This window comes from Chiroxiphia lanceolata (genome assembly GCF_009829145.1).
Source record: "Chiroxiphia lanceolata isolate bChiLan1 chromosome W unlocalized genomic scaffold, bChiLan1.pri scaffold_57_arrow_ctg1, whole genome shotgun sequence".
In the NCBI taxonomy this organism is placed as follows: Eukaryota; Metazoa; Chordata; class Aves; order Passeriformes; family Pipridae; genus Chiroxiphia; species Chiroxiphia lanceolata.
The window spans coordinates 202,981-216,388 of record NW_022476504.1 but is presented as its reverse complement, the minus strand read 5'-3'; the positions used below and the strand labels follow the sequence as shown (position 1 = coordinate 216,388).

At 44.2% G+C, this 13,408-nt stretch overlaps 2 long non-coding RNA genes across 2 annotated transcripts; both read left to right on the top strand.

The window, feature by feature from the left end:
- The first annotated feature begins 498 nt into the window (after positions 1-498).
- LOC116781555 lies at positions 499-1,570 on the top strand. The gene is made up of 3 exons (XR_004354903.1): positions 499-543; positions 1,195-1,271; positions 1,451-1,570. It is a non-coding gene; the product is annotated as an uncharacterized LOC116781555 (long non-coding RNA).
- Positions 1,571-3,072: 1,502 nt separating this feature from the next.
- On the top strand, positions 3,073-5,883 carry LOC116781547. Its single transcript, XR_004354900.1, has 3 exons — positions 3,073-3,220; positions 4,877-4,937; positions 5,487-5,883. It is a non-coding gene; the product is annotated as an uncharacterized LOC116781547 (long non-coding RNA).
- The last annotated feature ends 7,525 nt before the right edge of the window (positions 5,884-13,408 follow it).

The following is a 13,408-nucleotide window of genomic DNA, read 5'->3' as shown; positions in this document are numbered from 1 at the left end:
ACATGCAATGTCACAGAGGAGGATGTGATTTCACAGAGGAGGATGTGATGTCATAGGGAGCTGTGATGTCATAGGAGAGCTTTGATTTCACATAGGAGTATGTGATGTCACAGGAAGGATGTGATGTCACAGGGGAGCTGCGATGTCACAGAGAAGGATGTGATGTCATGGGGAGGATGTGATGTCACAGAGGAGGATGTAACGTCAGAGAGGAGGATGTTATGTCACATGGAGGATGTGATGTCACAGAGGAAGATGTGATGTCACAGGGAGAATGTGATGTCACAGTGGAGTTGTGATGTCATGCGAGAGGTGTGATATCATATGATGGATGCAACATCATAGACAAGATGTGATGTCACAGAGGAGGATGTGATGTCATATGATAGATGTGATGCAGGAAGGAGCCGAGGTTGAGGACGGTAAAACCGGCCCCAGAATGGATCGGGAATGGGGACCCCCCCTGCGTTCCCCTGTGTCAACCTGCTCGGGGGTCTTTGGGAGGGCACCTCCCCCTCAATGGGCATCCAGCTCACCCTAAAGGTGCCAGGACCACCCCACAGACCCCCAAGGACCCCCTAAATCCATCCAGAGCCCACCCAGGACGCCCTCAATCCCCTTTTCTGGGGGACCTTTAGGGGCACTGGTGGCTGAGCTGGGCAGCAAAGTTCATACCTGTCTACAGCCTGACTCACTGAAATGATGATTTTTTAGCACAGAAAGGAGAAGCTTGAGGCAGTTTGTTGAAGGTAGAAGGACTGATTTCTCATGTATTTTATTTACTTCTGAAATGCTTTAAAGCCTGGTTTTCAGGGGTTTATTTAATTTGGCAAGTTCTTGGGGTTTTCTTGGGTTGTTCTTTGTGTGGAGGGTGGGTGGGTTGGTTGTTTTTACAGTTTCTTGTCTCATATACTTGGTGCTTTTCCCAGGAGAACATTGATTTGTGTAGAGACAAAATCACTGGAGAAAATCTAGGGATAAAAATACTCCCCTGAGAAGGATGCAGGATGAGTTTGTATTATTTATTTAAGAGTTTCAGGCCCACAACAAGCAGTTTCAGCCAAATTTTCTAAGTGACTGAGGAACCCTTTTCTCCAAATGTGCTCCCCTGAGGTAGTTTCAAATCCCCACTTGTGATTCAGTTTTCTGGAATGATTATAAATTAATTAAATGCTTTTTTTGGCCATCATCTAGGCAACTGCTGCCATGGATAACATCGATTGGAAGAAGGCAGAAGAGAAGGACATGAAAGGGTCACCTGTGAGCAAAAGGTATTTTTCATTTTTAGTAATCTCTGAATTTTTGTTACTAGTTTTCTGTTTCTGTGGAAGAGTTCAGTGTCCTCCTTCCTGGGACGGATGGGAACAAATGATTAAACGTGGAAAATGTTCTGTTCCAGCACTGCAAAGATGTCCAGATTATTGAAAACCTTCCATATTTTTGTTTTCAGGGAGAGAAAAATATTTAATGAAGAAATCCAGCAAAGGCAAAAGTGCAAGGCCAAGCCTCAGCCTGCGGAGAGCTGAGGAGTGGCACCGGCAGTCGCAGAATTACATAGGGAAAATAAGAAACACAGGAATTTTGGGGTGGGATTGAGCCATTTTCAGTGGAATTGATCCACTTTGAGGTGACAGGTTGAACCCTCTTGACTTTTGGCATGCAGAGCTGGGAGAGACTGGAATGTTAATGGTCCATGGTTCCAACACTCTCAGTTGCAGAAGCAGTGGGGACTTTGCTGCCCAAGGGCAATGGAACTGCCCGGGGCAGAGGGGGGAACACTCACCCCTGGAGGGGACAGGCTGGGTTTGGAGTCAGAGAGAGGAAGTGCTATTTTTGTGTTTTTATATCACTATAGACAGGAGTCAAAACTGTTCCAAATCTACTTTACATTTAGACAAAATTGTTCTAAACTAAACCCTACATATATAGATAGATATAAATATAGACATAGATATAGATAAACTAACTCTAATCTGCCCCAAGGGATCAGTTCACAAGACCCTGAGTCACCCTCACTGTCAGGGGGGTCGAGACAGGGGCTGGACATGGGGGAAGCTTCTGGCAACTGCTCACAGAACCCACCCCTGGAGCCCCCCAGGAACCAAAACACGGCCATCTAAAACCCAATACACTTCCCAGCATGGATCACCTGGACCATGGGTCACCAGGTCTGTGCCCAACGTGGGTCCCTGTGGATCATCCAATGGGGGTCCTCTGATGGCTGAGGGAGTTGGAGCAGCAGCCAAAGCTCTTCCCGCAGTCAGGGAACTCGAAGGGCTTCTCTTACTGTGGGTCCCTTGGTGTGAGGTTGTGGTGGTTTGAAACTCCCAAAATCTAATTTTTAAGTTCAAACCCCCCTCCTACAGTTTGCCCCTGTGAGAGGGTTTAGTGATGGTATGGACTTGATATCTTTTTCAGCTCATGTGGAGAGTTTTCAGATAAAACACAACCAGTCCTTATTGGGGGAAGGGGAAAATATTTACAAAGGTTTATTTACACCCACATATATATTTACATTACATTAAATTTCTCCTCTTCTTCAATAAAAGTCCAAGAAGAAAAGAGTCTTTTTATCACTTCTCAGGCCACAGTTCCCTCATTTCAGGTTTTTGTGGCACTGGTTAGTGTCCTCCATTTTTCCCAAGGGCAGCAGATTTAAATATAGCAGTTAGGATTTTTGTTCTCACTTTGTGGAAATTTCAACCCTGAGCCCGAGCCTTCGGGGAATTTCCTTGTAGATCTTCACTCCTCTTGGGTTAGAACATTGAAGGCAGCTTTCAGTTCAGTCTTACCAAAGCTCTTCTGCTCTGTCTCAGCTCAGTAGCAGAATAGAAGCAGCAACAGCAGCAGCAGAGGGCACGGCCACCTCCCCCCATTCCGTCCTGGCTCAGCTCTCAGGACAACTCCGGGTTTTCAGCTCCTTTCTCCCTCTCTCGAGCTGCTACTGCATTTCGGGACTCCCTAACGGTTTGGAAGTCCACCCCTCCTCTTCAAGGAGTCTCTGGGGTTTGGGAAAGTAATACAGTCTTACCCCAAACCAGCTCTGTTGAGTTTTCCTCTGCTTTATTGCCAGCTCTCCCTCCTGCAGGAACATCTCTGCGTCTTTCAGTCGGCTTCACGTTATCTTGTTGCTCCTGGCTACCTTTTGGCTTTCAGCCACTGTTGTCTCTGTTCAGGACTGCTCCGCTGCCGCTTTCAGTGTCTTCTGCTGCTGCTGACAGTAAGGAAACTTTTCCAGCTCTTGATTACAGGACCCGGTCCAGCATTGACACTATACCGGGTCTCCTGTGACCTCAGCTGGGGGCTGGGCCCTTGGCCCCCAGAGGGGCTCACTGGCCCCCTGCTTCCTCGTGGCTCAGATCATGGCTACCCTCCTTCTACACTACCTTCACTACCTTCTCTTCCGTTTCTGTGGGTATGGAATTTCCGTAGGGCGCACGTGGACTATTGATTGGTCCAGTATTATCAGTGGGGCAAACCATTACTATCTCAGAGAAAAGGTTTTTCAAACCACCACAATATGGAAGGGATACATTTTGTAAAGTATCTGCACTTTTAGAAAGCCTTTTTTTTTTTTTTGCAGATACAGGTAGACTGTCTTCAAATAATGTCATGTTTATGTGCTACTTCTGTATAAATCTGAGTTTACCCAGGCTATTTGTGAAGTGGCTTGTTATTTTTATAATCTGTGTATATAGATACATGTGCCTTGTATTTGTGGAAAAGGGCAGTATTTTCATAGAAATCCATTTCATTCAATGTCCCATTTCACCAGGGAGAACCTGCGTTAAACTTTGATTGTATTTTGTACTTACTGAGTTTGTAGCATTAACGGTTGGGGATATTGTAGAACTCACATTTGACAATAGGAACAGCAGTAACAGGAGACTTCAGGTATTTGTAGAGGAGACTTTTGGGGCCTGTGTCTTGGTTTTGGGAACACAAAGGCTGATGCTTGGCAAGGATAGAATATTGTTATTGCAGTGTAGGTCACATTTTTATGAATTGATGGATGTCCTGCAGCAAACAGGGTTGATGTGCAAATGTGTGTGTCAGTGTGTTCTGGAACTTGGTTGTGTAACTGTCTGATGGGATCTGTGAGAACTAAGAGTTGGTGTTTAGAAATGATCTCATACCTTGAGAACAACGGAGCATATCTGAAATCCCATGGGAATTTTCAGTTTAGAGGGTCAAAATCACAGATATTGCACAGTCTGTTCCAATGAAGGCAAGACCAGTCTGATGATAATGAGGGGACTGAGCCTGTGAGACCCAAGACTTGTGTTCCTAGTGTTAAATGCTGAAATGTCTAAAGCTGCAACTTTTAACTGACCTGCTCTTCAAAAAATAGCAAAATTAAAGATTAAAATTAAACCCCGCAGTGTCAGGAGCAGATCTTGGCTGACCTGCATGTTCCATGCTAAATACAAAATTGAGCACTTCAGCCTTAATGGTCTGCACCTTTCCTGGATTGCCCTGATGCTGTTTGTGCTGAACAGGTATTACAATAAAGGCAGTTTTACCTGTCCTTTGTTTACTTTTCTGAGTTCTTTGGAGTTGTCTTTTCTTGGAAGAGCAATATATGGTTATCTATGTTTGTCTGGTGGTAATTTCTCAAGGGATTTGAGTACAGGACGGGGCCTGAATTTCTTGGGTGGTTTGCACAGGTTCTTTGATAACATATTCCCTGGTGATACTTGAAAGTTTTTTATAAAATGTCTTTTGTAGCATATGCTGTCATCTGTAATGCTTGTTTGTTTTTTTTCATTCAGGGATGGGACTTGTGTAATACTCACAGGCTAATGTTTGGTGCTTAGGATTTCTTTATTATTTGTAATTTTAATTCAAGTGTTTTAATACCCCATTTTCCCTGCAGATGTGTGGAGGAATTGATTTGCTCACTGTAAGCAAAATAGCTGCTCTTGGTCGAAGGACTGGTAAGTTGTTCTTCCTTAATAACATTTACTTTTTAGCTTTTTTTAAAAAGACCCTCACAAAGGTCTGGCTTTGCACAAAATGATATGCAATGCCGGGACAGTTTGGTATTTGTTTGGTTTTGTTTTTTTTTTAAATTAAACTGCGAGCTGATAGATTTCAGATCATTCCTCACATAGTCAAAAAACCCACAAAATTGGCAGGCTTGAGTACAAAAATTAAAATTAAAATTAATAATTTAAAAAGTATTAATCTCTACTGGATGAATACGGGAACAGAATCTTTTCCAGTTTTCCTTAACTAAAAGGAATTTGGTCTTGACCTTTTGTTGTCCCTGGTACGTTTTGTGACTTTGGACCAGTTTTATCACCAAGTTCAGTCCCGAAGCAAAAAAGTGGAATTCATGAATTGGAGGAATTCAGTTTTTAATGCATGTCCATGAGCTTAGTTTTGATGCTTTTTGGCAAGTATTTAATCTCTTCTGCTCCTGGGCTCTGTGAGTTTTATTACTTTGTTCCTTCAGAAGTTTTAAACTGTTTTTCCTACTGCAGGTCTGTGTAGAACAGCAGATTTCTTGCCATGTTTCTCCTTCCAGCTCTTCCTCAAAACTCTTCCTGTGCCATCCACTGACACCTTTCTAGCCCCCAATCATCTGCTCGAATCTCTAAAACACGTGACTCATGTTCCATTTTTATATTCATCTTCACATGACTCCTGAATCTTTCTGTGTGCATTTTTGTTTGTTTTCTCACTGGGTTGTAAATGAGCTGTTGTCACATCTGGTTTCTTGGGTAGGACTTTGGCCTTTCAGTTACACACCGAGTAATTCTTCCCTCCTTTTCTGGTTCATAATCCTTACCTAAAGGAAGGGGCTGAATGTGAAAGCCTTAATTTACTTAGTGAAACAGTTGTCTACAAAAGAAGTTGCTTCAAACACCAATTGCAAAAGCATCCAAATGTGTGGATCCAGTATTGCCCTCCCTGGTTAGGGTAGATAATGTTTAGTTGAAGCACTGATGTTTATTTTCCATTTTTTAAGAGAAGAGGGAAAATACTTGAAAACACCAGGAACTCTATTGAAGTTGACATACTTTGCTTAATGTAATACAGTTTATAATTTCAAAATAACACCCAAAAAAGAGTGCATCTGTGAATAAAGTCACATCTTACTGGGAATTCCTCTCTAAATCTGAGAAACCTGGCAAACAGCCTTAGCTAAAAATACCCAAACCTACATGAGTTGTGCTTTGACTGCTGTGCTTACAGAACATCTGATGGTGGTAAAAGCAGATTTAGGGCTGTCCAGGGCACTCATGTTCTGTGCAGTCTCTGACAGGAACTCAGGATGGACTTTGCTGGCCAGAAAGGACGTGTCTGCTCTTTCCTGCAGTGTCAAAGTTACCAGGGATGTGTCTTTGAGACTAAAACCTTGCTTTAATGGACTTTGAGACGTAGACCTTGAGGTTTGGTTTGTTCACAGCCTCATTCTGTCCATTCAGCTCCCTCTGTTGGAGGCAATTCCGTTTCCAGGGGAGGTCACCTCAGTTTTGAAGTTGAAGCCTCAGATTTCCCTCTGGAAAACTTGGTCAATGTGTTGGTGTCTCATGCGTGGGTGTTGTACGTGTTGGATTTCAGTCTCCCACTTGAGGAACAGAAGGTTTCAGTAGACCTCAAGTGGCTGAAGCCCTGGGTTTGGCCATCAGGCCTTGTCTTTCACTGCTGTGGTCTTTTAATAGAGCAACAGAGAATTGCAACAAAAAAACTGAAGAGAAAAACTTTGTAAACTTTGGTTCAAAATTGTTGCCTTGAATCTTTGGTCAAGGTTGGGAATGGTTTGTCTCCCTTGGCAGGGAGTGTCAGTACTCTTTGTCATTCTGACATGACTGCCCAGGTCCCTGATTTTATCGTGGACAAAATACTGGGCTTGGAAACCAAACCAGGAGCTGGTAGATGACAGCAGCTTGAAAAATGGGCTGATTCCTAATTGATGTGATAGAAGGAATGAAAGACTCGTGACAGCTAAGAAAAAAATTGGGCTTTTCAGTGTCTACCTCAGGTTAGGATGACTGCCTGTGTCTTAGTGGAGAAAGATGTGTTTGTAACTTTATTGAAACTTGTTAGCAAAATGTGCCTTAATTCCTAAGGAAACAACCACTGTGAAATCTTTTAAACCAAATGTAGATTTCCAAAGTGTAGAAGTTGCTATTAATAGTTTGACTATCCCTGTGGCATCTTTTTGATGCAGGAATGACTTTGAGAACAAGAACCTGTTCTTAATTATAACACATTATCAGGTCTGTTTGCTGCTAATTATTTTACAAGGTTGAGAGAAGAGTTTAAGATGAAAGTTGTGGGGTTACTTGTGTGATAAGTGAATCAGTGAAATTTGCTGATCAATTGTGAGATCGGTTAAAAGTTGCTGTATTGTATTAACTGCCCGGTTAATGATCATAAGTTTAATTGTTATGTAATGTTGAAACCACAAGATTTTGTTTGCTGCGGATGACTAACACAACGCAATAATGATTTAGCACTTTACGATCTAAAAACGGTTTTGCCTAAGTATATTAATAGGGACTAAGATGGAGGGGCTGACCACGAGGAACCCGGGTGATCAACCGTCATCCTGATGGAAAATTCCAGGACCCCTGGACCCGTAGAGACAAGAGACTTTAAACTCATTGGTGGCCACCCCTCGGCAACAGCAATCGCCCGCGAAAGGAGGAACCAACCCCACGATTGCCCGCGAAGAGGGGACCAAGCAGGATGTAGCCCGCGAAACCTCCACCAATGAAGGAATGACGTGACTTTGGGGGGAGGTGGTTTTCGGAGGGTATAATTGGGGCGGTTTCTGTTCCCCTTTTCGTGGACGCGGCAGGAACTGAGCTTCCTCCGGTCGCCTGGCTGGCCGTTTTTGCTTGTTGGCATTAATAAATACCTTTTTACCTTGCAACCTAAATTTGATAGCCTCGTCTCGTTGATGACAATTGGTGCCGTGACTCGGATGGAGACCCCCTGATTGGTGAGACTACTTTCTGGAAAGGGCGCCCCCGTCTCATTTTAGACGGCTCCGGAGAGATCTTACTTCTCAGCAACTCCATACTGACCTTATTTATTAAGGCCATACAAGCAAAAAGAAGGTGTTTGCGCAAGTCTCTGTAATCTCTGCATGCGGGTCCAGGCGAAATCCAACCCACCGCGGGTTCGGACAGGTATTGTTGGGTAAGTTCGGTTTGCGGGCAGGTGTTCGTCTGGTCGGGGACGGTCCGCTCCAGTGCCGTCGCGCGCTGCCATAAAGAGCGAAGACTCATCTAGGGAGAGGTGAGTAGACCCCTCTGTGGTGGGGAGGGGTTCCTGAGGTGTGCCTGTGTGAGACGTTCTCTAAGAACGAAGCGAGTGAGGGCCCCTTATTAGTGCGGTTCCCGTCTTCCGCGAGGGAGCGGGCCACGAACAGGGGGAAGCGTTTGTGCGGTGTGTGTGTGTGTGAAAGAAGGCACCTCAGAAGATGGGATCCGGGAAGAGCAAGGTTTCCCGTCCCATGGGTGGCTGTGTGGTAGAGCAGCCAGGTGGTTGTACGGTAGAGCAACCAGGTTTTCCCTCTAGTAGAAATATTAGAGGCAGGATCTTGGGGGAAGGGCCCAAGAGTAGGAACTCGAAGCAGAACCCCCTGGGAGAGAGACAGTCTGCGCTAGGCAGCTGCGGCTCTCAGCGGAGAAGGAATCTTGATAGGGACTCGTCTACCGCAATAAAAGAGGAACCTCGGGTTGAGGTTAAAAATAATGTGAAGAAGGAACTTCAGGGGAGGATTGGAGATGAACCCCTGGAGGAAAAAGAATCAATGAGAAGCGGCTTTGAGGCTAGGTCGCAGGGGATTCCATCTGAAAGCCCCCTAGGTAGGCTCCTTAGGAATTGGAGCTGTTATTCCTGCACTTTTGGAAGATCAAGGGAGAAGATGGTTTATTACTGTATAGAAGTGTGGGGAGGTAAAAAGATTGGAGACAGCACTTACTGGCCCGAGTATGGCACCTTTGAGGACTGGGTCTGCGAACTTTTAAACTGGTATGTGAGTAGCAAACGACCCTTTTGTCCGGAGGAAAGTTTCTATGCAGTTATATGGCTAGAGGCCAGTGAAAAGAATTATTTATTCCCTTTAAGGGAAAAGAAAGAGCGGGTGGACTCATTTAGAGACCCAGAATCTTTGAACTCTCCTCCACCTTATGTGCCACCCGGTAATGGAGGGAGTATTGTAATACCAAGTGCTCCGGTGAAATTAGAGCGAGAGTCCACCAGTCCATCTAGCCAAGGGCGGGAATCCGCCATCTTACCTGTCCAAGGGCGGGAATCCGCCATCTTACCTGTCCAAGGGCGGGAATCCGCCATCTTACCTGTCCAAGGGCGGGAATCCGCCATCTTACCTGTCCAAGGGCAGGAATCCGCCATCTTACCTGACCAAGGGCGGGAATCCGCCATCTTACTTGCCCAAGGGAGGGAATCCGCCATCTTACCTGCACAGGGACGAGGAGCAGCAGCCATTTTGTCCCCTACTCCTATGCATACAATTACAGAACAATCTAGTGTAACAACTCTAAGCCCACATGAGCCCGAAGATCTTAAAGATCTTCCATCACATTCCCAACTATACCCCCTCCGGGAGACAGCGTTGACAGGCAGACAAGGTGGGATAGGATTTGTGTCCGTGCCGTTAAATTCCGGAGATGTACGGGCGTTTAAGAAGGAAATGGGAAATCTATTAGAAGATCCTATCGGAGTCTCCGAAAGGTTTGATCAATTTTTGGGACCAAATACCTATACTTGGGATGAAATGCAGTCTATTTTAGGCATTTTATTTACTGTGGAAGAAAGGGGAATGATTAGGACAGCAGGCATGAGGAACTGGGACCGGAGACACCAGCAGGGACCAGCTGCTGATACGAAGTGGTCGGCTGTAAAGCCTAACTGGGACAATCAGCGAGCTGCAGATAGGGCTCAGATGGATGATTTACGGAGTATGATTGTGCAGGGCATTAGAGAGTCTGTTCCTAGAGGACAGAATATTGACAAAGCATTCAAGGAGTACCAAAAGAAAGATGAATCTCCCACAGAATGGTTAGAGAGGCTAAGAAAGAGCTTTCAGTTGTACTCTGGTATAGATCCTGAGGATGATGTTATGGGTCAGGCAATATTGAAGCTTAGGTTTGTACAAGGATCGTGGGAGGATATTAGAAGAAAGTTGGAAAAGAACAGAGATTGGCAAGCAAAGGGTTTAGATCTGTTGTTGAGAGAAGCTCAGGAAGTGTATGTTAGGAGAGAAGAAGTAAAAGAGGAAGAGAAACAGAGAAAAAAAGAGGATATGCAGAAAAGACAAACAAGGGTGTTACTAGCAGCTATCAAAGGAGGACAGGGTGATGATAGGAGTCAGATTAGAAGGGAGTTTTCCAAATCTAAAAGTGAGGAACAGCCGCCGAGATATAGGAGAATCAATCCCAAGGGGATTGAGTGCCATCATTGTGGTCAAAAGGGACATATAAAGCGAGACTGCAAGAAGCGGCTACAGGAAGAGAGAGTCTTTTTAGAGGACTGAGGAAGTCAGGGGCTCTATTTGCTGGGGACCCGGAAAAGCACAGAGCCCTTGATAAAATTGAAAGTGGGTCCTCAGCATCAAGTAATTGAATTTCTTGTAGACTCAGGAGCAGAAAGATCTACTTTACAACAGCTACCTCAGGGTTGTGTAATATCTACTGATAAAGCACAAGTTATTGGTGCAAAGGGGGAACCTTTTAAGGTCCCGATAATCAAAGATGTTGAAATAGAAGCTTCTCATAAATTTGCTTTAGGAACTTTTCTGTTAGTCCCTGAGGCAGAATATAATCTGCTAGGAAGGGATTTAATGATTGAGCTGGGAATAAATTTAGAAGTGTCTGAGCAAGAACTGAAGGTAAAAATCTATGCACTAACAGCAGAGGATGAAGCAAAAATTAATCCAGAAGTATGGTGCACCCCAGATATGATAGGGAAATTGGACATAAAACCTTTTGAAGTATCTATACAAGAACCAGAAAAACCTATCAGGGTGAAGCAATATCCCATTCCGAATGAAGGGAGGATCGACCTTAAGCCAGTTGTGGAAAGGTTATTGGCTAAAGGATTACTGGAACCCTGTATGTCTCCCCATAATACACCTATTTTACCGGTGAAAAAGTCGGATGGAACCTACCGGCTAGTACAAGATTTAAGGGAGATAAATAAAAGAACAGTGACGAGGTTTCCAGTGGTGGCAAACCCTTATACACTACTAAGCCAAATATCCCCAGAACACCAGTGGTACAGCGTTATAGATCTGAAGGATGCATTTTGGGCCTGTCCTCTACAGGAGGACAGTAGGAACTTTTTTGCTTTTGAATGGGAGGACCCGGACACCCATAGAAGGCAGCAGCTGAGGTGGACTGTGTTACCTCAAGGGTTCACCGAATCGCCCAATCTGTTCAAGCAAGCTTTAGAACAACTTCTTGAGTCCTTTAAACCTGGTGAAGGAGCAGTCTTGATTCAATACGTTGATGACTTGCTCATAGCGGGAACTGATGCGAAGACTGTAAGAGATGAGAGCATCAGACTCCTGAACTTTTTAGGAAACAAAGGATTAAAGGTGTCTAAATCCAAGCTGCAATTTACGGAGGAAAAGGTCAAATACTTGGGACATTGGCTGAGTAAGGGATGTAAAGGGCTGGACCCTGATAGGGTAAAAGGAATATTGTCCATGCAGGCCCCAAAGAATAAAAGACAAATCAGGCAGATCTTAGGTCTCCTGGGATACTGTCGACAATGGGTGGAAAATTACAGCACTAAGGTGAAATTTCTTTATGAAAAATTGGTTAGGGATGGATTAGTAAAATGGAATGTAGAAGATGATGAAAAATTGGAAAAACTGAAGGAGGATTTGATACATGCTCCAGTACTCAGCTTACCAGATACTAGAAAGCCATTTTATTTGTTTGTGAACGTAGAGAGTGGGACGGCTTATGGGGTACTTACTCAAAAGTGGGCAGAACATAAGAAGCCAGTAGGCTACTATTCTAAAATATTAGATCCAGTTAGCAGAGGATGGCCTACATGTTTGCAGGCGATAGTGGCAACAGCGTTGTTAGTGGAAGAAGCTGTGAAGATCACCTTCGGAGGAGAGCTAAAGGTATATACTCCTCATGATATCAGGGGGGTGCTTAGGCAAAGAGCTGAGAAGTGGCTAACCGATAGTAGAATATTGAAGTATGAGAGCATCCTACTGAACACCCCTAAGCTGGAGTTGGAAGTAACTCATCTGCAGAATCCAGCTCAATTCTTGTATGGAGATCCTGGAGGAAAAGTGGTGCATGATCGTATACAGGTCATCAACCTCCAAACAAAAATTAGGGAGGATTTAGAAGAGGAAGAATTGAGTATAGGTGAAAAATTGTATATTGATGGGTCATCTAGAATTGTTGATGGAAAAAGAAAGTCTGGCTATGCTATAGTAGATGGGACAACATTCCAGGTTAAAGAGTCAGGACCGTTGTCTAATAACTGGTCTGCTCAAGTATGTGAGCTGTACGCTCTACTAAGATCTTTACAACTGTTAAATGGTAAGGCTGGGACGATATATACAGATTCAAAGTATGCCTTCGGAGTTGTACATACTTTCGGAAAGATATGGGAGGAGCGCGGCTTAATTAATGCGAAGGGCCGAGGGTTAGTACACGAGAGCTTGATTAGAGAAATTTTAAAAGCATTAAGAGGTCCAACACAGATAGCTGTGGTGCACGTTCAGGGACATCAAAAAGGATTAAAGGTGACAGCGAGGGGAAACAATTTAGCAGATGCTGAGGCGAAGAGAGCTGCCTTACTAGTGATAAGTGAGCAAGAGTCGAAGAATGAACAAGTTCCCATGTGTTTTAGTGACCAGGAAAAGGAAAAGTTATTGCAGGTTGGAGCGAGGGAAGAACAAGGAAAATGGTTATTGTCTGATGGACGTGAAGTGATACCTAAAGGTCTAGCTCGCAAAATAATGAGAAAACTGCACGAGCAGACACACTGGGGTGTCCAGGCCCTAGTAGATCATTTTGGGAACAGATACGTATGCGTTGGAGTGTATAATGTTGCCAAGAAGGTTTTGGAGGGATGCTTGACATGCAAAAAGATAAATAGAGGACAACTGAGAGAAAAGGTTCCAGGAGGTAGGGAAATAGCAAAAAGGCCCTTTGAAAGAATCCAGGTTGACTTTACCGAACTGCCAAAAGTGGGAAAATATCAGTACCTGTTGGTATTAGTAGACCATCTGACCCACTTTGTAGAAGCTTTCCCCACAACCCGATGTACTGCTAGGGTGGTATCTAAAATATTATTAGAAGAGATTATCCCTAGGTATGGAGTGGTCCAAATCATAGACTCAGATCGAGGAACCCATTTTACCTCAAAGGTAATCAAAGAAGTAATGGAACTATTA